Genomic DNA, 22,180 nt, shown 5'->3' on the forward strand with positions numbered 1-22,180 from the left:
CAGAAAGGTAAGAGCTCTTCCTGAAAGAAGACTCACATCAAATAAGTGTAGAACAAAGACACTTTTTATTTAATTACTTAATATTCATTCATGATCATTATTATGAGACTTGATTGTTCCTTATGAACCTACTGATTTACACTTTGCTCATTGTGTCTACATTCTAATTTTGCTAATGTCTGTTGCTTCTTCTGGACAACCTTGCTTCTGAATCTCCTCCAACTTCTGAAGTCAATATTCTCGCAGCATTCAAGTAATTATAATAATATTCTATACCAACAATATGGGCCTGGGTCAATGTTCAGAATGCAGAGCCCAGAGTTTCTACAACCATAACTAATCAAGCATTCAATGGGGCAATGTGCTGCTAGATGACCTCAAAGGCCTTTCCAACTTTGAAGAATCTATGAATCTAAGGGGATGACCCCATTGGTAGGTTTGTATCTCTTCCCTTTGTCACACAATTCCCATGATCAAGAACCTGTCCCAAACCATCAGTTTGCTGACCTACTACCATCAGCAGGCCCAGGGAACATTTCAGAACTCTTTGACAATGCGCCACCCCCTTATTTCTGTGCTGTACCATCAACTTCAACTGGCAAGATGCCTGTAATGGCCATGAGTGCTTGGAGTTAAAAGAGAACACTCAGATTGTACTAAAATATTTTAGATTCTAAGTATTCAAACATTGATTTTAATGCTTGTTTAATCCATTAAACAAGTATTAGGTTGTTCTAACCATAGAAAAGACCCCCATTGCTCCTATCTTTTCGTTTTCCTCTTGGAGCCTATGAAATTCATCTGAAAAACGAGGACACCCACAGGTCCCGCTAAGAATCTGTACACAAACAGTTCCAAAGCTCCCTGGAGGGAACCAGGTCATGAAGGATGATGCTGTGGAGAATGCTTAGGAACTAGGAAAGAAGTGCATTTTCCAGCCACTGAGAAATATTCACAGCCTTTTGTGGCAACCCTGGAATGGGGCTCAACTCCAGGTCTTAGCACCCAGATCCCAGACATAGATGCCCTAAAACCACAAGACAACCACTTGGATTCCAACTCAGCTTCCTCATCAAGCCTTCCATGGATCCTGGATTGTCTACAGAGCATAATCTCCATGCAGTATCAGTTCTGAGTTAGGTTCATCCATGAGTTAGGGTTCATGCCTCCTACAGGTATTTTTAAGAAAAACAGCCAATAGTTCATGACCCTTACAGACAGTCAGTAAATGACTGTAGCAGTCCCTTCCCTTCCTTCTCAAGAAGCCTCCTGGTTTCCTGACCTGCTACACTGATGGATATTGGTAGCTACCGAGGCCTGTCATCCATTTGAAATGTTCTGTCACTCCCCCAGCAAGCAATGTTCCTTTGAATAAGAGGCAGAGAGCCCATTTCTAAGTCATGATGTTCCTTCTTTGGAGAATTTGCTTCCCTCACTATGTGCTTTTTTTCTCTACAGAACATGCAGTTTGAGAAGAATGCTGCAGTGGGGAGAGGCCTGGCCTCTACAACCTCCTCATTTCTTTTGGTGCATCCCATCTTCATGCTAGGCCAGTGGGAAAGAACCTCAGAAGGTTACAGTGAAGCACCTGAAATAACGATGGGATGACAAAAATAGGGATGCTCACAAAAAAAGGGATGTTCGCAAGCTTTCTTTGAGTCTGAACCAAACTTGGTTCAATTTTTTAAAACTTAAAATCATTGTTTAAGTTGAGGCCTAGTGTCTCTCTGGATGCTTTAATTGCATTTACAAACCCAGAAAAGAAGAAGAGAAAGGGAAACAGCTACTTGACAGGAATACAGGCTACTTGTATCATAGCCTCTCCTGGTTGCTAAGCACCAGAAAATCATAGCAGCCTATGATAGGTGGGAGTTACAGGCAAAGACAGATGCTTATCTACAAAAAGGCTCTCTGGATGCTGAGAAGGCAGCATGGATGAAAAGGTGGGCTCCAAGCTGACTGACAAAGTCCAGCTGGAAAGAAAAAGGGTAATCAGCTGACCTGTACCCTATGAGTCCAGGCACCTCTTAATGAAACCAACCCTCACCATGGTTAGAGGGGTTACCCTGGAGAGATGGATGTTCTATGCCATCACAAATGCTGACATAGCTCTAAAATCATCAGAAATCCCCACCAGATATACCTGGTTAGCCAACACCAATTCATTAGTGATGGTGAAAATGCGTTCCAGCAGACTCATAACCAAGCATAAAAAGAGACAGGGCAAGGGGTGACTTTCCCCCCATGTTATCATACTTTTAGTATGGGATAGAACTTGATTTTTCTGGGATGATGGACAGATAGTCACTCTGTCTGGAGTCTTGGGAAGGAAGGTTTCTGCCCTGGGAACTTACATTATAAAAAGCTCAACAATGCCAAGGAGAATGCTAAACCTGGGCACTTTAAAGGACAGATTAAGCAGGAAGGATCTCTTTAAGTCCATTTTCCAGCCAGATTCCCCCAGTTTCCCTCCAAACAAATGAAGTACCTTCTGTCCCCCTCACCAGGCACCAGTTGACAGGAAGGAAGCTTCTGCTTTTAAGTCTAAACTCAGTTCTACCCTTACCGGACTACTCCATCCTAAGTCAGGTCATACCATACCTCTGCTCAAAGTCCTTCAGTGTCCGTCCATGTCATTCAGAGGAAAAACCAAAACCCTTAAAATGGTCCACAAGGCCCCACCAACATGGTGTGCCCACTCCACCTCTCTGACCTCGTCTCCTACCAACTTTCACTTCACTCACTGCACACCAGCCGCAGTGGCCTCTGTTTCCCCAAAACACTGCAGGCGTGCTCGCACCTCAAGACCCTCTGCCTTGAATGCTCTTCTTCAACATAGACATCGCTCACTTTTTTCCTCTTCAGGTTTTTTTTTTAATTAAACATCACCTTCTCCTAAGCCTTCCTAATCTTATTTAACCTTGCATATGCAATTCCCATACCCTCTAGCACTCTTTATACCCCCATCCTGCTTTATTTTTCTCCAGAGGCCTTATCATCACCTGACAGAATATCAGCTTACTGGTTTGTTATCTGTCTTCCCCTCTAGAATGTAAGTTCCAAGAAAGCAGGGATTTTCTGTTTTTGTCACTGCTTAACCAACAAGTTTTAGAACCATTTGTATAACTCAATAAATATTTGTTTAATTACTTAACTAATTAAAGATCTATCCTCCTTTGATAAAACACTAACTCATTACTCTGAAAATTAATAAATCATAGAAAAGCGCTTGTCCTGCTTTTTTTATCAAACTGTATTTTGGGATAACCCAACAGCTGATGAGGGAATATTCTTCTTTATAGATGACTTCCAGCTACTAAAGGCAAAAGGAATGACGGAATCAAAAAACGGACCTTTCACAAGCCCTAATGAAATAATAATCTGGGAAACAATCACCACTGGATGCTAAAAGCCTGAGGTGGAAGGTTGATGGGGCCAACTGCCCCGAGCCCGCACACCTAGTCTCAGCATCAGGGAGGATGCAGGCCCCCACCAGGAGACCCCATCCTTCCTCCAGAACCAATGAAACTTGAATCTAACTTCTAGGTTATAGAAAATAAGGAGGATAAGGGGCAAATCAAATGACACAATGAGGAGGTAGTCAGCCAAATCAAAATGTGGAACATTCTACAGGACAACTGACCCAATCTCTTCAATAAACCAAAGGCATTCAAAATGGGAGGGGGAACAAGAGCAGATAAAGAGAGACTTGGGAGACATACAAACAAATATAATGTGTGGACCTTATTAGGATCCTGACTCAAACTGACCAACTGTTAAAAGATGTTTCTGAGATAATATAGGAACTTTAAATGTAAACTGCGTATTAGATGATATTAAGGGTTTATAGGGTTTTGCAGGTGTAATTATTGTCAGGGGTGACACAGATACGTGGTTTTGTTTTTTAAGTCCTTTTCTGTAGGAAATGCACGACATATTTAAGGTGAAATTACATAATATCTCAAATTTCTTTTCAAACATCTCAGAGAAAGTCTTGAGGAAAATAGATAAAACCAAATTGGCAAGTGTTGACAACTGTGGAAGCTGGAGCTGGGTGCATGGGAACTCATTATGCAGGTCTCTTCACTTTGATTGTTGGAAATTTTCCATTACAAAAACATTTTTTAAATATAACTTCCTGTTTTATAGATGACCTTAATGAAGTCAAACAAAATTCAAAGTACCTAGAATAGTTCTGTGCTATTCTGGATGGAGGTCAAATACTAGAAGCAAAAGAGCTGGTCATTTCCTGAAGGCAGTTGTACCCAAGTGCCTTGCCTCCTGGTTTAGAGAAAGCCCCTCCAGTTTCTATCCTGAGACAAAGGCCAGACACTCTTAGAACTTTTAAAGTCTCTCTTGCCTGAGAGTGCTGGGAAGACGGGCCGTCCATTTCTCTGGTTCCTGCCAACCTTTTCCATGTAAGGCTGCACACCCCTCATGTCCGCTTCCTTCCCCTTGGGAAACTCCCCTGTCCCTTCAGTGAGAGGTTCCTGAATCACATCTAAATATATTATGCAATAAATCTATGAACTCACCCTTTGATATCTGCTGCTGACTCTAAGGATGAAGGGAGCTAACTTTTACTGAATTCCAGGCCCATAAAAAGTAGGCATTACTGTCTCTGTTTCCCAGATGAGGAAACTAAAGGGTGGAGACAATGGATAAGCCACCAGTTGTCAGAGAATTAGGCATGATACCTGTGTGGTGTTTACTCTGCATGAGGCACTGTCCTAGTGTAAGTCCTTATTAACTCATTTCATCTTCACTACAACACTGCAAGGCAGGTACTACTGTTATCCCCATTTTACTAATCAGGACACTAAGGCATAGAAAAGTTAAATAACTTGCACTAACCTAGTGAGCAGCCAGAGTAGTTGTAGGGTGGGCGGGAGTAGGTCCTGACAACAAGAAGAACAGGTTCAGGCAGGGAAGAAAGGAGACTCACTCCTGGCAAAAGATGAGGACACAAAGGTAGAGACATGCACTGTCCACACAGCAGGCATCTTCTCATGGAGCCCTAGTGTCGAATGGAGTAATGTGTCGTAAGTGAGGTCATCATATGTCCCAGTTTACCCGGGGCCAGTCTTTGAGTGCCTGTTGTCCCCACATTGATTATGAATAGTGCCCCCTTTCTTCCTCAAATGCATCCTAGTTTGGATGATAAATTATATGGTCACCTTAATTGTAAGCTCTGGGGTAAGAAAAGCACATAATAGCCAACTGATACCTGTTGAATAAAAGGTTAATGAATTCTTTTAGGGTAACGGAACCTTACTGGAAATGGAGAACTGACTCAGTAATGGTCCCCAAGAGTGTCTTGGCAACTATTTTGAATTCTGTGACTCATAACCATTTCCTAAGTACTCCCCTCAAATGGAAATGCCCATTCTCCCAACTCCCCTGGGTTCTCCCACAGCATCTCTGGGTTCAGTGGAGAAGTGGATCTGGGTTAGAGCCAAATACTGAAACACTTGCACTTTTCCTTTGTCACTCCTAAGTAAGAGATGTCCCTGGGCACATTGTCAACCCATCGTCTATCTCCTTTATACCAAACCCTGCTCTCTCTTAGATAGACACCAGTCTCCTGTCCTCAACTGTCCCTGCCTCTCAGAACTTAATGTTTTCTGATGAATCCCTCTCTACTGGCCAAAGCTGGCTACTTCCCTCCCCCACTTCTTTATCCGACCCTATATCCTGTCTCTATAGACAAAGCTCATCAGAGCAAGTCTGTTCTGGTTTTCTCCACTCTTGGCATTTTGTCCTACCTAATTAACTCCAATCCCTTATATGTGTTTCATCTCCTTACTATGATGTTAAAATAATCTCATTTCCCTAATTCTATCACACTATTCTGGTTGATTGCTAGGAAAGATTAGCTATCTTTCCAGGTCAGAGATAAAGACAGAAGACAGATTTGAGCCTTCAAGTCTGAAGTCATTTTCCCAACTTCTCAGGGGATCTTCATTTCTTTCTAAGGCATAGTTGGTAGGATATTTGGACATATACTTTAAGGCTTGCATTTTAGGTCTTTGGAAGAAAAGCATGACATAAAATTTCGATATTTTATCATCATCATTAATAACATTAATTTTTAAAGCTAATATAATTTGGTATTGATTCACTGCGGCCATATGGTACTTTTGGACAAGGACATTATTGCTTAATTATTGCTCCTAGTGATATGACTAGAGTCTGGAGATGCTGCCTTTTGAATTGACATTAGAGCAGGACAGAGCCTCAGGCTCAGACTTCAAGAGTAGAGATGAGCTCCCCTTCGGCTCTTCCGCACCTCCTGTTGCTGAGGTGATAACTGGTTTTCCTCTTCTGGGCTCCAGTTCACATTTGCTTCAGGTCCTCTGCACTGCTAGGTGCTCTGAATTACACTGCATTGCTAGGGTGGGACGAACTTCTGTAACAACTAAACCCCAACACTTAGGTGGATTACCACAACAGAAGTCGATTTCTTGCTCACAGTCCAAAGTATAAGCAGTTTTGGAGAAGCTCTCCTCCACACCGAGATTCACAGACCAGGCCCTGCACCCCTCTCCAGGGACTGTGGCCATCTGCACCCTGGTCTTCCCACATTGGGGCCATTGCATTTGCTGTTGCCTGTGTTGATAATGACCTTTCTCCCAGACCTGTCGTGCAGGGCTCCTCACAAGTCAAAGCCTGAACAGCATTACCTCAGGGAGGCCTTCCCCTGCTGCCATGTCAAAATAGTCCCATTCCCCTGGCATGCTCCGTCTCATGACCTCATTTCCTTCAAAGCACTTACCAGTATTTGAAGTAGTCTTACTTCTGCAGTTGTGTACCTTGTTTATATTGCGCCCCTCCTCCTAGAATGTCAGTGTTGCCTCTATTATTTTCCACTGCATGTCCATCACTTACAACCCCTGAGAGGCATCAATATTTGTGGAGAAAAGAAAAGGAGTGAAAGGAAAGGTAGAAAGAAGAGTCAAAAGGTGTATGTGATGTACTGAAGGTCACTTATCTAGGAATTGGCAGACCCTGAACAGAGGAGTCCCCTCAATCTGAGATTTTCTACTATAGACTCTTCTTGGCAGACTTCTCAGGTGGGGACTCACCATTTCATACAACAGGAAAGAGAACTGCCTTCTGACTTGTTCCTCCCACACACTGATGTACGGTGAGCCAAGCCCACTCTCTTCTCAGCCTCCCATTTGCCAATTGGCTGGAGCAGGAGACTCGTGAGAACAAAGGGCAAGGGGACCAACTTGCTCAGTCCCAAGAAAATTTCTGTCCCATCAGACACACCTCTGACTCTGGCCCAACAGCTACAGAACTCACTACCCTGACAGGTCACGCTGCTCCTGCCGCACAAAATACGTCAATTCGCTTTCCAGACCCACATCTACCTTACCTACCTGGGGATACCCCAGGGGAAAGGTGGTCTCAATAATCCAGCCCAGCACTTTAATTGCATACTGTAAACTGGTCCTCCTCAGAAGCCCCTGCAGGCCTGGCAAGCTCTCCCGACTTCAGGCATAAAGCATTGCCAGCTGCATTCCTTTCTGTTCAACCACTCATGTACCTCCATTTGGCCTATTTCATGCTTCTTCAAACTTGCATACACTCACTGTTTCTCTCCTGTTCCTGCCCCCATAAAAGCAAGGCAGCAGACAAGAGCGTGCTCCTCTTCTTCCACCTCCACCAGCTCACCGTCTCTTAGACACATGCCACATTCCCCGGGGAGTAGGAACTAGGCGTCTTCTACCTCAGCTCCCTAACTTTGAAGTTGGAACATAATGTCTTTAAGATGGTGATTCACTATAACAGTGAAAAATGACTAATTATTTTTATCTTCTTGAAGCCACTTGCCTCATTAGTGGATACTCTCCATCTTGGGCCAAGACCCAGTACTACAGTCAAACTTGGCTGACAACCATACATGAAATGGCAGGACAGCAGGCCCCTCTCCTTTCCTTAGGTCACACTTCAGCTCCACACTCTCTCCTGTTTGAAAATGGACTTTTCCCTCTAAAAATGGGTGTCTAACCTAAATCACAGCAGGTAAATCAGAGCAGAAGGCTGGTCCTCATATTGGGGAAACCACCTCTTTCCTCACAGTCCTGGTCACACTGAAGCTATATTAAAAAGAATGAGACGAAGCAAAAATTCCACTCTCCGAAAATGCAAAGAATCCTTTAATGACTCAATACTGACAGACTTAAGCCAGGGCTGAGATTCACAGATCTAACTATAAGCCAAGGATGAACCTGGGATTTTCCTTTTCTGAGTATCTGCTACATGCCAAAGACTGAGCTAAGTGGTAGGGATAAAAGAACTGGGGCGGGGGGTAGGGTGAAGCACAGAGTCTGCTGAAGTTCCAACAGGAGACTTCCTATTCCATGCTCTCCTGCATCACTCTCAACCCCCTGAAAGTCACCCCTACCTCCCACTCCTGCCATCCACAGTTCCCAGATGTAACATCATAATTAAGTCAACATGCTTCCTCCCTCAACTCCTTCCAATATGACGGGTGCTATAAATAGGAGACCTTTGGAGGCAATGTCTTAACCCATAATGACCCAGAGGGTAATCCATGATGTTATGAGTTATACCAAAGGCAGAAAGTTCAGGAACAAAGGCAAGGAAGTAGGAGACAAATTTGGAGCAGGCCTTGTAACATCTTCCAGTATTAGACAGGAGTCCAAGCAAAGGCCTGATTTCACCAAAACCAATAAAACAGAAGCTGAAAAAATGTCAAACATGACCTAACTTGAACATCCCATGACAGAAGCACATTTTCTCACTTCCTGGTATTTTCACCAAATTCAATTCAGTGACCACTATGGAAAGGTTCATCATGTTTACAAGCTCATTTTGCAGAGCACAAAGCCAAGCAGCCAAGGAGAAGCCATGAGCAGATACTTGAACTAGGGCCTTCCTGAGGACAAAGGGTGTATCTTAATCACTGGAATATTCCCAGGGCCAGCCCTGGTGCCTAGTAAATATCTAAAGTCGTGTACTCATACATTCAGAAGCCATATAGGACAATATCATTTAGTCAACTCTGAGTAAAATGACATTCATGAAAATAAAAGGCCACAAAGGTAATTCACCAGTCACCATATCAGGCTTTGCAATCCCAGGAGGAAGCCTTGTTTACAGTTGCATGCAAACAACATGTGCAAGAATTACGTTGACACTTCTGTAACTTCTAAAACTTGACGTTTTATGAACTGAACATAGGATTAATTTGCCAAGGGTGGTATATTCATCTAGCTTTAAGCAGTAAGAGGCCTGAAGTCCTACTGAATAAAAATGTGTTGCACTGAAAGTGAACTACCGAACTCTGGACTGCCCTCCTGAGCAAGGACAGATATTGCTTTTCAGCATGTCATCTGCAATCTCTGACACAAAGGAGCCCTCTGCTCTCCAGAAAGCTGCCTAGAAGGTGCAGGGCATCCCAAAGCTCAGGATCCCTCACCTTCCTATTGATTGAGAACCAGAAAGTGTGAAATCAACAAGCCATCACACTGCCATCAGCATCTCCTGAGCCTCTCATGGGATTGTAATAGAATATCTTTCCACCCCTCCCAATCTGGATGCCCCTTCTGCAATGGGTTCCTACTAGGCCCATCTCGTCTTTTGACATTCAGATTAATAGCAAACCATTTAAGATCACCTGAAACAACCAAATATCTATGTAATACAGGAGGTCTGAAGGGAAAGCCAGAGAAATTAAAAGGATGTTAACTACTTATGGTGCGTTCATGTGTGTTGTTTTGTGCCCCCATTACCTTAATCTATTCATAAACCATAGAAGACCACCAACTATATTTTTCTCTAATGGCATAATTTAAAGCCTGGGAGCAAAGGGCTGTGTACAGTGCTCTGCAAAAGACACACTTACAGGAGATCCCAGACCCAATAAGGCCAGTGAGGGCACTGATGGGAAGATAAGAATACGAGAGCTGTAAGAGACATTAATGATCAGCTGGTTCAACCTCTCATCTTACAGAGGAGAAAACTCAACTCTGTTTTACCCATCAGCCTCTTGTCCTCCTACATCTTCTGGCTCATCCCTTATACAGATTTTAAGCAATGTTTCTTATACACAATTCTGATCATTTTATTCTTTTGATTAAAATTCTCTATCATAACCTTCAGGATAAAGGTCAAATTCCTCTTAATGGTCTGGCCTCTACCTTTCGCTTAGCTGTGTGTCTTTTCAATATCCTGCAACACACACACATACAGACACATACACACATAAATACAAACTCCCACCCCTCCAACTATAATGAACTGCTTGAAGTTCTTGAAATATCTATTGTGGATATTTTACTTTCAAGAGCCTAAAGTAGCCTATACTGAACTAATCTTCTGTTCACAACTATAACCTAATAGAAAATTAAAAATAACTATCTGTGTGTATTATAGAGCACCAAAAGGAAGGAAGAACCTGAGAGAAGTGAACACTGGATGAGTTTTCTGGGTTTTGCAACTTTTTGCTTGAGAGCAAGCCCTAATGAGCACCCTGTGGAGTGACTAGAAATCAGATAGAAATGTGATAGAGCAGAAGACAGAATTTGGGGCATCTGGAAAATAAAAGGAGAAATACCAAAATGGGTAAAGCCTCAGAAAGGAGCTCAAAATTCTGCAAATAAACTCTATTCAAACCTCTAGCTCACTCCTAAGCTACACATGCATGGGACAGATTCCAAGCACTCCAGCTAAGATTAATAGACCCAATCAGACACTTCACCTTCTTCCCACCACAGGAGAGATGAAGTTTGGTGTTTGAGTTCAGTCAAATTAAATGCCTGCTAAAACAAAAAATTAATACTCTTCAGAGGAACATAAAAGAATCCATAGGCTCTACATTAGATCACCGTAAATGTCCAAAATACAATCCAAAATTACTAGACACATGACAACGTAGTCCATGCTTAAGAGCACAGGCAATCAATAGAGACTGACACTGAGATGATTCAGATGTTGGAATCAGCAGACAAGGATCTGTCACACCGGTGTTCTGTCATCCATGCCTTTGCACATGCAGCAACCTCTGCCTGGAACACCGTTCTCCCCTTGCTAGATAACTCTTAGTCATCTAATTTCAGGTATCAACTGCTCCAAGAAGCCTTCCTAGTGTACCACATTTCTCCTGATCACTCAGGAACTTGTGGTCTAACTGTCTGGTTAGTTGCCTATCTCCCCCTTCAGCTTTCTTAAGATAAGGGAGTGGATCATTTTTACCTATAGCAACAATGTGGAGCACAGGTTTTATAGTAAATGTGGACTGAATGAATGAAGCAACGAATAAAGTAACTGAGAGTGATATTAAGAATTTGAATATTATTGACTCATGGGTAGAACCTTTGTACCATGCTCACACAGTCTTGAAACTACATGAATCCTTTTCCTCTTACTGTGTCTGATGTAGGTTATTTCTGTGGCAAGGAGGATGCAGACACTTAAGTACAGATGTGTGTGCACATCCTGCATTTTTCCAAGCCTGGAAGCCTTCTAGCCAGTCTTTTCCCTGATTTCCACTTTTCCCAACAAGGACCGTTTTCCTTCTTAATATAAATTCCCAACATGCCTACTAACCCTTTCTCTTACACTAGTTAATGTAATTTTAGCAACTTTTATGGAGTGGCTTCTATGGTGCCAGGCAGGGATAGTGCTAAGCATTTACCAAATTCTAACTCATTTAATTATCCTGACTACTCTATGAGGGAGGCATTATTATTATTGCCTTTTACCTGTGACAAAACTGAGACTGTGAGGAGGTTATTTCCAAGGTTAGTAATTGGCAAACTACTTTTCCCAACATACAAAACAAAAAGACTTTGAGAGAAGCAAAATTTCCTCCCACTTTTTACACTCCTTAGGTATTTCACTTCTAATTTAAAGAGGCATTTTTCATGAGAATAGTGTGTCTACCCATCATGAAAATTCACAAAAAACATATGAAGAATTGGTCAGCCAACCTAAAGATAACCTGAGCACATGCTGCTTCCCCATTTTGTTTGAGTTTCTCTTGTCTTTCAGGGGGGTTGAGTGAATATTCCAAGTGCTAAAAACTGGGAGTGGAGGCATCTCTCTGCTTCTGACTGGAACTGGTGAGGAGGGGCGACAAAAAGGAGGAATATGGGGAAACAAGGCACAACAGCCCATCATCCCAACAGTACAGAATATTCGTTGGACTGACTGGAATTGGGAAAAGGTTAGAGGGCTGATGTAACATAGTTCCACAGAGATCATCAATCTCTGAGAAATCACTGGAGCACTAATGGGATTAATATCCAGAGCTATTTCTTCACTAGCCACAGATCTTCTGCAGTGTATACTGATCCATTATTCCTTTTTGCCCTCTGAGTATTTATTAAAATTTGGCTATTTGGCCCTGAGGTAGTATGGCTCAGTGGGTTGGGCGTTATCCCACAAATGAAAAGGTCACTGGTTCAATTCCCAGTCAGGGTACATGCCTGGGTTGTGGACTGGGCGTCCAGCTAGGATGCACAAGAGGCGATCAATTGATGTTTCTCTCATACATGGATATGTGTGTGTGTCTCTCTCTTTCTCCCTCCCTTCCCCTCTCTAAAAAGGAATAAATAAATAATCTAAAATAAGTAAATAATAAAACTTGGCTTCCAGGTTCTCCTTTCTATTCTGGAGTTCTTTCTGACTCTGAGAGTCAATGATGAAACTCAGTTAAACATAAATTATCAAGATAAGACATATGAGATCTGGAAGTGCTATGTCTAGCTCACCCCCCCACTGATGAAAAGACATTATATTGATCAAACACTTTTCTCTATTTCTTAAAGACACTATGTGCTGGGAACCTTCACAAATACTTGAACTTCAGGCTGATATCTACCTGCCACCCCACAACACACACACACTTGGACTCTGGCCAAAAGTTACTGGAAGGGGAACACTCACTCAACATATATTCATTTCACATAACACAGAAAAGAATCATTTTTTCTCTTCATTAATACTCTCCAAAGCCAGGTTATGTTCATCACAACATCATGTTGTTTTCGCAGTTGGTGGGATTGAGATATCTGGGGTTTGTAAGTGAACTTCCCAGCATCTCAGAGTAAAGAAGTTAGAAAATTTTGATTCAGATGCAGTCCTTTTTTTAGCCTCCAATTGCTTAGCTCACTGAGACCCACTCCAATTTTAATACTTCAGATGGGGGGGGGGGCAGTGGAGCAAATACAATAGCAGGTCTGTTGCTTTTGGTAGTTCAGGGAAAATTGGAGAGTCTCTCCTTAGCAAATCACCTCAAAAATGAAGAATCTTACTAAAACACTTTTTTATCTTTGAATTTGTTCCAGTTTTCACAATTTTGTTAAAAAGTAAAGGTTTACATTTCATTTATTTTCACTAGTAGAAGTAAGAGTAGTCTGTTTAAATCACTCACCAGAAATGTGAGACTCCAGAGAGTCAATCCATGTTTTTGTAAGTCTCTCCCAATTCCATAAATGATGGGACTCTATTAAAATGCTATCATGTACATAATTAGTACTGCTAGTGTTCTTAGTTGAACTGAAATGATTTTCTTCAAATCATTACACTGGTTATTAAAGTGGTAAAAGTATTGTCTTAAAATACAACCAGTAGTTGATAAATCATAAAGTGCTCACGGAATGATTAGAAGACACACTCTTTTGCTTCCCAAATACAATAATTGCTGCCACCACCATGCGTAACACTGTGTGTGCACCACACATGCTTTGCCTCACTTATCCTTGATCATCGAGTGAAACTGTTATTATTAACTCCACATTCACGATGATAAAAGTGGAGTTTAATGAAGTAAGCTGCTCAGGATCACACAACTAGTAAGTGGTGGGACAAGAATTTAAACCCGTTTGCCTGACTCTAAGTCTCTGCTTCTAAACACTACCCTATATTCCCTCATTCTCCCCTGTGACCTTCCTCTGAGACGTGAAAATCAACTTTTTTAAATTACACGCAGCCAAACCATAGGTGCAGTTGATGAGCCAAAGACAGTAGTTAACAGTTTGCAATATGGGGAGTGCACAAAGGTAAAACAATGAGAATCTCTCTTGATTAATCTATAATTAGTCCTAGAATTTTAGATTTAGAATAGATCTTAGAGATCATCCAGTTCAACTCTTTTATTTTACAGATAAGGACTGAAACCAGAAATGTGAAGGGATTTGTCATGAGTAACAAAACCAGGTTTTTGGATTTGAGATCTCTACTTTTTCAATAATCCTCACTGTGTCTCGGCAAATGAATTTGTCATCATTCCTTCATGCCCAGCACATCCAGACACTCTGAGACAGAAGAAAGACAACACAGACCCGGTGTGTGGCCCAAAGAATACAGAGTCCATATAACTGAGCACAAAGCAATCAGAAGACAGGGATATTTAATAAAGCAGCAACTTGGATGACAAACACCAGGGTCCCATGTATTCTGGAATGATGACTACATGGAGGAGGCAGGTCTTGTGGGCAAACAGGATAGAGACAGACAAAGAGAGGGAAGAGGAACATTGCAGGCCCTGAGGATGAAAGGAGAAACTGAGTAGCATGATAGTAGACAACTTGGTTTTCCAATTATTCAAGCAAACCTAAAGACAAACATGCTGTTTTTGATTTCTGCTACACACAGGGATACGAACAATTTACTATAGCTGGTTACAGGCCTGAGCCTGAGAAGCCACCCCCGCCTGCAGGTGGCTCCAGTTATGTTCGGGATCAGCCACTAACAGCTTTGCTTTGTACTAGGTCCATGACCCTGACAAGCCATCATCATCACTGGAATGAATGCCTTAGAGGCCAAGGGAAATGCACAGAGCCGCCAGAGTCATTGCAACACCCATCTGAAATCCAGGGGGGGTGCGGAGAAGGCCTGACTCAGCAATGGTGATCTCACTTGCCAAACTCTTCTGGCACCTGGACCAGACTTGAAGACATTTCTGGATCCCATTTTTCTGTAAACCTTCACCACAAGATGAAAGCCATTTTACTTAGCCTCTTAGAAAACAGAAAAGGCTTGCATGATGCCTCCCATCAGGAGCTAATAAGAAAAGTGACCAGTCCGGTTACAAGAAAATGGGCAGCAGTGTGGAGGAAGCACTATGGATTATAGAAAGGAGCAGGGGACGTAGAATCCAGAGACTTATGTCTCCTCAGACATAAATTTTCTGTGTGAATTTGGCATCATGCTCAAGCCATTTCAGCATCAGTGCCCTTATCTTTAAAGTGAGCATACTCATGCCACCTACTTCACAAAGTTGTTATTAGGTTCAAACAACATATGAGAAATTTCACTGTAAATTCTAAAGCATTATACAAATGTCAATGGTCACATTTTTAAATTGCAAAAACATATCTTATGGGTTTTCCATATGCATAAGCAAATGAGGGGCAGAAATTATTCTAGTTTAAATTAAGATGCTCAAGAAAGCCACTTGCTTTGTGTTGGTTCTCGGTGGTCCACAAAAGCACACTGATACTGAAATCTCATCTCAGCCAAGTTCTGTGTTCACATGCAGCATGGACATCAACTCTGAGAATGGCCAAACCACTATTAATAAGTTACCTTTTGGGAAGCCCTTCCCATGGTCCAGGCAGTATGCTAGGGGTTCTATATCCATCCTCTGTAACTCTCTTTGTAAGGTAGGTAATGTCCCCGTGTCCCGCTCTCTGTTTACTACTCTGCTATTAATTAAGAACACTTGCATCCCTCTTTCCATTCCATTTCTAATTCTCCTTATAGATGAGTAGCTGTTCTAAGTAGTTATGCCCAGAGTTATTCCATGGGCAGGGTTACTGTACATCAAAAGCATGTCCTCCTTATTCATTCATTTTTGATAAAGAAGAATGGACCATATCCCTCTGTGAACTTTTCTGGTTCATTTCCTCTAAATTTCTCTTGCATTCCCAGTCTCCAAGTGGAAAGCAAGGTGAGTGGAGGCTGGTCTCTATAGAGGTGAAATCATTACCCTCACCCTGGCTGGACAAACAGGCCATGACCTGCTGCTCTGAGCCAGCTGGTCTGGACTTGGGGGAGGGAACAAGGGGCCTCAATAGGAGGGTGGTTATCAGGTGCTGGCCAAGCACTTCAAGAAAGCAGCCATGTCTCATTTGGATGTTGTTTTTTTGTAAGATCCTCTCCGAGAGAACCCAGGAAGGGGAAAGGGTGAGTGGGAGGATCTGAACCAAAACTGAACCCCTGAACCCCAATACTCACAACAAACCTGCAAAATACGCATTTTACAGATGAGATAACCTGGGCTCACTGTTAAATGATGTCTGCAACCTTATAATCTCATAGGAAACACAAAATTAGAACACATCATAACAGAGAAAAACTAAGTATCAAAGTCAGTGATAGCAGTTCTGGGTGCAACAGAAGGTCAGGGTGTATTTATCAAGTGCCTCTGCTTCCAAACATCACTCCCTCAAACAAAACAAAACCGAGATCCCCCAAACCATGTCTACCCCCTTAGTCACCAACAAGGTAAGTAGGCTGGCAGAGTTTCATGTGCAATCTCCAGCTTGGCTTTCCTCGGTCTGGGCTCAGAAGCCAGACCCACTGGAGGCCAGGGCACACCACTGTTTGCCAAGCAGCATCCTGGCACATCTCCACTCACACTTCCATTCTCCAGCGGGAGCACTTTGGCTGTGCCCCAGAAAGTGCAAGTGACTTCTGCAAGGCAAGAAAGTAGGCCATGATCTCCATCATTTCTCATGGCTTGAGGCTCCTGTTCTCTCTGGATCCATTTGCCTTTTGGAGCATTTATCCCTGCTGCCGTGAACCTGTGTGATAGTGTCTGAATTGTGCAAAGAGAGAGCAAGCTGGAGAGCAGTACCCACCCCTCAGGCTAGGCCTCACCAAAGTGCAGAAGCAGGTCACTGAGGCTGATCTTTGGGGCCCTAACAACAATCCTTGCACCCTCTCCTCTGCCTTCAGCCCAGCTCCCAACAAATCCCTAGGAATGGGTAAGCTAGCACTCAGTGCCTTCATCTCTTCAATCCCAAAGACCCCTTTCATATTCCACCACATCAACACACCCTTCGGGAAGGGTTTACCAACCGTGTTGATAATTATTATCTCCATGGGCCATTAATATACTTACCAAAGATAGCTGGCTACTAACCAGAGCATCACATCAGCATGGGAAAACTAGAGCTACCATACCAGTCAATAGATATTCTTTCAACTAAGAGCAAAGAACCTTGACATTTTAGTTACTCTTTAGAGCCTCATCTTGAATAAATGGACAGTTCCCATGAGGTGGTTTGAAATATTAAAAAAGAGCTCTCTGGCATCATTATGCCCTTTATTAGGCGCAGGAGTGAGGAACTCCAGTTTGGAAATTACCATGATAATGGTTCACAGCATTTTTCTTTTTAGAGACATCTGTGATTTGTTTAAATTCCAAATATACTTCAAGACTCAAAGTATTGAACCTCAAACAATAAAATTTCAGGCAGCAGAAGTTTAAATACTGGGGGATGAGAAGGGCTGAAGCAGAGCCTCCCTAATGACCCAATTCTGCCAAAGCTAGGGGTGTTCTGGGGACGCAGTATGGTGGCTATCCGGTTCACCTTGCAGAGGAGAGAGGAAACACACACATGTCCGTGCCACCATGGTCATCCATCTATCAAGTGCTCACTACGTGTCAGGCACTGTGTCCCCTAGGAACTGTGGCTATGGCGCACCTCTTCCCTTTAGAAGAAAAAGCAAAAACTCTCACTCCTGACAACCTACCATTTGAGAGCATGAAGAAAGCATAACTGAGACTGCATTAGAGCCACAGCCACACCCAGCAGAAATCTAGGGAGAGAGGGTCTGGGACAGGCGGTACCTACATCCTTAAACTTAGGGTCCTGGCAGAAGATCCAGAACGGGAGCGATGAAGAAGGGCAAAGGCCAAAAAGGAAACTTGCCTCAACACCTCACACCTAACAGAGGCTCAAAAACAGTTTTGTTGAATAAATGAATGGACAACATAGGGCTCTCATTTTATTTTTATGCGAGATAATTCCAAAGAAGATAGCCACTTCTCCACAATAACCTATTTATTTTTTCCAATTTTTATCTGTTACGAGTCCACATAATTTAAAGAGCCAAATAGTTCTAAAAGGATCATTGTAATCAATCAATCAATCAATCAAATTGACAGTTCCCTTCCTTACTCCTCATTTCCCCTTCCCTAACAACAACCACTTCCAATTTCTTAGTTGTTTCTTTAGGTATTTAATTTCATAGTTTAAAATAATATGCTTATATAGCTCCTTGCTGGTTTTTAACTTTTTTTTTCCTACCATGGGAAGTGAAGACTTAACACTTTCACCCCACACATTGTCCTCAATAGATGTACCATAATTTAATTTGGATCAAAATCCTATGTCTGGATCATGATAACTGAAGGATCCCCTTTCCACATTCTATGGCCTCTCCCATGCTGGATCCACTGTTTCCTGAATTCCATATTGGCCTTGGTTTGCTTTATTCCCGCCTATGGTGAAGAGTTTCCTCCACTAGCTTCATAAGGTGCATAGAAGCTACATTGTTTGGTTTTGGTTTTTGAGGAGGGAGTAGGGGAGTTGCTGTTTTTGTTGTTGTTGAAACCTTTACAGACCTGAAAATGTCTTTGTTCTAACTTGTTGTTTGATAGTTCAGACGGATATGAAATTCTTAACTGAAAATCACGTTCCTTCAAACATTTGAGGGTGCTGCCCATTGTCCTCTAGTTTCCCAGGTTAAAACACCTGAAACCAGGCTGACTCCTGATTCTTTGTGATATATTTTTTCTTCCTAGAAACTTATAAAATCATCTGACTGTCCCAATTTTTCTGAAATTTCATAATGATGTACCCTTGGTATAGGCCTATTTCACCCATTTGTGTGCACTAAGTGAGTTCTTTCAACCAGGGACGTAACAGCCCTTGGAGCTAGGAACTGTACTAGAACTGTCTCACTGATGACGCCCTCCCCATTGTTTGTTTCAGTTAACTTTTTTTCTGGAAATTCTAGCATTCAAACATTGGACTAAGACTGGTCATCTAATTGTCATATTTTTTTCTGATTTCCTTCTGTGATTTTTTCCCCCAATTTTCCTAAAGATTCATCAATTTTGTTTTCAACCACTCAGAGCCCACAGATATCACATTTTTCATTTCCAAGAGTTCCTTTTTGTTTCTTGAATTTTCCTGTTACATAAAAATCACCTTCTGTTTCAGCATGTAGCATCTTCTCTTATCTCTCTCAAGACAGAAAAAAAAGGAAATGTTGGTGATGGTGGTGTGTTTTAGCTTTAAGTTTTCTCAGCCTTGTATATTCTATTTTAAATATGTACCATTTGCTTGTTTGTTTTGGTATCTATTTTCATTTTAAGGAACTTACTCAAATATCTAGGTATCTTTCATTGACTAATGATAGTCAAGAATGGAAAAACTGACAGGACACTCAGAGTAGTAAGTGGGACCTGTCAAGCAGGCTTCGCTATAGAATCATTCTGTCACGTAGAATCTGATGTATCTTTAGAGCTTTCTTCTTTAGGCATCTGCTCGACCAGAAGGATGTTCAAATCTGCAGCCTAGAGAGTATAGGCACAGAAGCTGGCACTGTGAGAGCCACATGGGGAGAAGCTCAGAAGTCTCAGTCCCTATATTCACCCCTAGTATCCCCCTTAATTATGCCAGCCATGCCCCAGTCCAGAGAGCCTCTCCTTCACCCTCCCATCTTCATCTGAAGTGACAAAAAGTGTTGGCTGCTAGAATTGGAGTGGGTATCTGGGATCTAATTATATCTTAAACATACTTTGAACCAATTTTACAGTTTTTAGCCCCATTTTCCCCACTGCTTCCAAAGATATCTGAAACCACTAATTCCCAAACATTTGGGGGGTTGTCAACTACAAGTTTAATTGTCTCAATTTTCCCCATTGCAGTTTAGGATTCAGTCAATTGTACAGGCTACATCAGTTTCTACTTGCCCATCTACTTTCTAGCTTTCAAAACACCGTTACTGCTGCCACAGGGCTGCATGGAGTCAGGGCCTCTCCACTAAGTTCAGGATTCAACTCTGCCCACAATGGCCAAAGAAGACATTGTTTCTTTGGGGAGGAATGGACATTAACACTGCTTTTAGAGAGGTGCTGAAGGATGCTCTTGCCCACCATGGCCTACCTAGCTCATGAAATTTGTGTGTGCCATCCAACTGTGATGGTTCTATGTAGAAAAATCTGCTAAAAATAAAGGAAAAAAAAAAAAAAAACCGGTAGAGCAACTGTGCACTGAACACCAGATTAACTTCATTGAGGTTGGTCATAACCAGAAACTAGAGGAATGGGTGGGCCTCTGCAAAATCATCAGCGAAAGAAAGCCCTGTAAAGCAGCTGGCTGTAGTTGTGTGGTTGTTAAGGACCATGGCAAAGAATCTCGGGCCAAATATGTCACCCAAGAATATTTCAAATACAAAAAATGAACAAATAAAAACTGAGCCCTCATGTGTATATATGGTTGCTAAGTCTTCTTTTTTCCATTTATTTTTGTCTTTGTAGTTTATGAAATTTTGTGGTTTTGGAAGAGAGCATTCAATCTGCCAAATTTATCTGCAATTTCTAAACTGCTATGAGGATTTTTTTTCTGATTTCCATATCATTTCTTCTATTTTTGTAAAATATAGCATACATTTAGAAAAGTACATAAGACATATTTTTGCAGATTAATAAATAATTAAAAAGCAAACTCTCATGAATCTGCCATTCAGATCAAGAACACACCCCACCAGTACCCCAGAAGCCCTTTCTCATGTGTCACTCACCCAACATGACCCTATTCCTCCTCCCAGTCAACACCACTACATTGACTTTTGCTATACCCATTTCCTGACTTTCCTTCATTGTTTTACCACTTATGTATATGTACCTTAAAAGACAGTTTAGTTCTACCTGGTTTTAGTTTTATATGACTGGAGTCATATTGGACATACTCTTTTGTATTGCTTCTTTCAGTCAATGTTATGTTTTTCAGATCCATTCTTGTTATGTCTAGGCTATTGATTTTTTTCTGCATCTTTACCCTTTAATGAAAAACATTTCATAATATTAACGATCAAAATGAGAGGTGTTAGGGACCTGTGGAGTAAAGAAATAGAAGTTAAGTAATTCACTCAGAGTTTAAGAGAAAATCCTCACATTCAGAAATATTTCTCTCTGAAGTGTGGAACATAATTAGGCTTTTCAAAGCAGTGACTAAACTCCCCTAAAATGGCTTTCCAGGGCTGTCTGGCTCATTCTCCCACCTCTGGGTAGTTCGAAACTAGTCTACATGCCCTTTCTTCATCAGAAGATACCCTGGTTTTGACTTGGTGATGTCTTCTCAGAGGTGGTCAGTATCTTCTCTCAGCAATCCAAAATATTCTTATAATGCTTTTTAAGTCAGCCATAGCCCCAGGAGACATGAATCTCTATGACTAATTCTTTATATGAGGAAAATAGACTAAAGTCAGAAATTCCTTAATAAACAATTCAGTTATTCTAGTCAGTTGTAAGGCCAAAAAATAGTAAGAAAATGGCAATTAAACCACATTTGGAGTAGAATTTTTAAAACCTCCTTTAAAATCCTTTTAGGGTAATCCTATTTTTTTCAGATAAGGAAACTGGAGCCCAAGTGAGATAAAAGTATCTAAGTCACAAAGCGTGTTGGCCTCTTCAGCTCTCTAGGCTGTAGTCTCTTCATCTGTGGAGGGCAGGTGTTGCACCATTACCACACGACCTCTAAGATCCTATTATCTACAGGTAACTTAATGCCACACCAAGGGAACAGCCATCAGAGAAAATGTATTCTTTGTGTTCAATGTCCTCCATGAAAAACAAGGCCCATTACATATCAGGGGTATAACTGTGTGTGTGTGTGTGTGTGTGCACATGTGTGTGCACTTAAGTGATTTTAAGCACAGAGAATTATGTCTGCATTATGAAAGGCTTCCCACAATGCCTCAGGATTCACCAGTAGAAAGATCTTTCATCCTCCTCTAACTCAATATACAGAGGGAGATTGCAGCACCTACAGCCCAGGAGGGCGGGACGGGTTTTAGGAACACAGAGCTTCCCCTTGAAACAAGTCTGGGGGACCACCGAGCTTCAGGGAGCTTTGTCAACATAATACAGCAATCGTGAAGCACCCACCTGCCCTCTATCCTA

General features: G+C 41.9%; 1 protein-coding gene and 1 pseudogene across 5 annotated transcripts in view; one reads left to right on the forward strand and one right to left on the reverse strand.

Moving 5' to 3' along the window:
* The window catches only part of CACNA1C (calcium voltage-gated channel subunit alpha1 C), a 713,310-nt gene that overhangs the window by 507,215 nt on the left and 183,915 nt on the right, over positions 1–22,180 (reverse strand). The window lies entirely within an intron of this gene.
* Positions 20,102–20,460, forward strand: LOC150012469 (small ribosomal subunit protein eS12-like; annotated as a pseudogene).

The sequence above is a fragment of the Furipterus horrens genome, unplaced genomic scaffold (assembly GCF_987537825.1).
Source record: "Furipterus horrens unplaced genomic scaffold, mFurHor1.1.pri manual_scaffold_4, whole genome shotgun sequence".
NCBI classification, from domain to species: Eukaryota; Metazoa; Chordata; class Mammalia; order Chiroptera; family Furipteridae; genus Furipterus; species Furipterus horrens.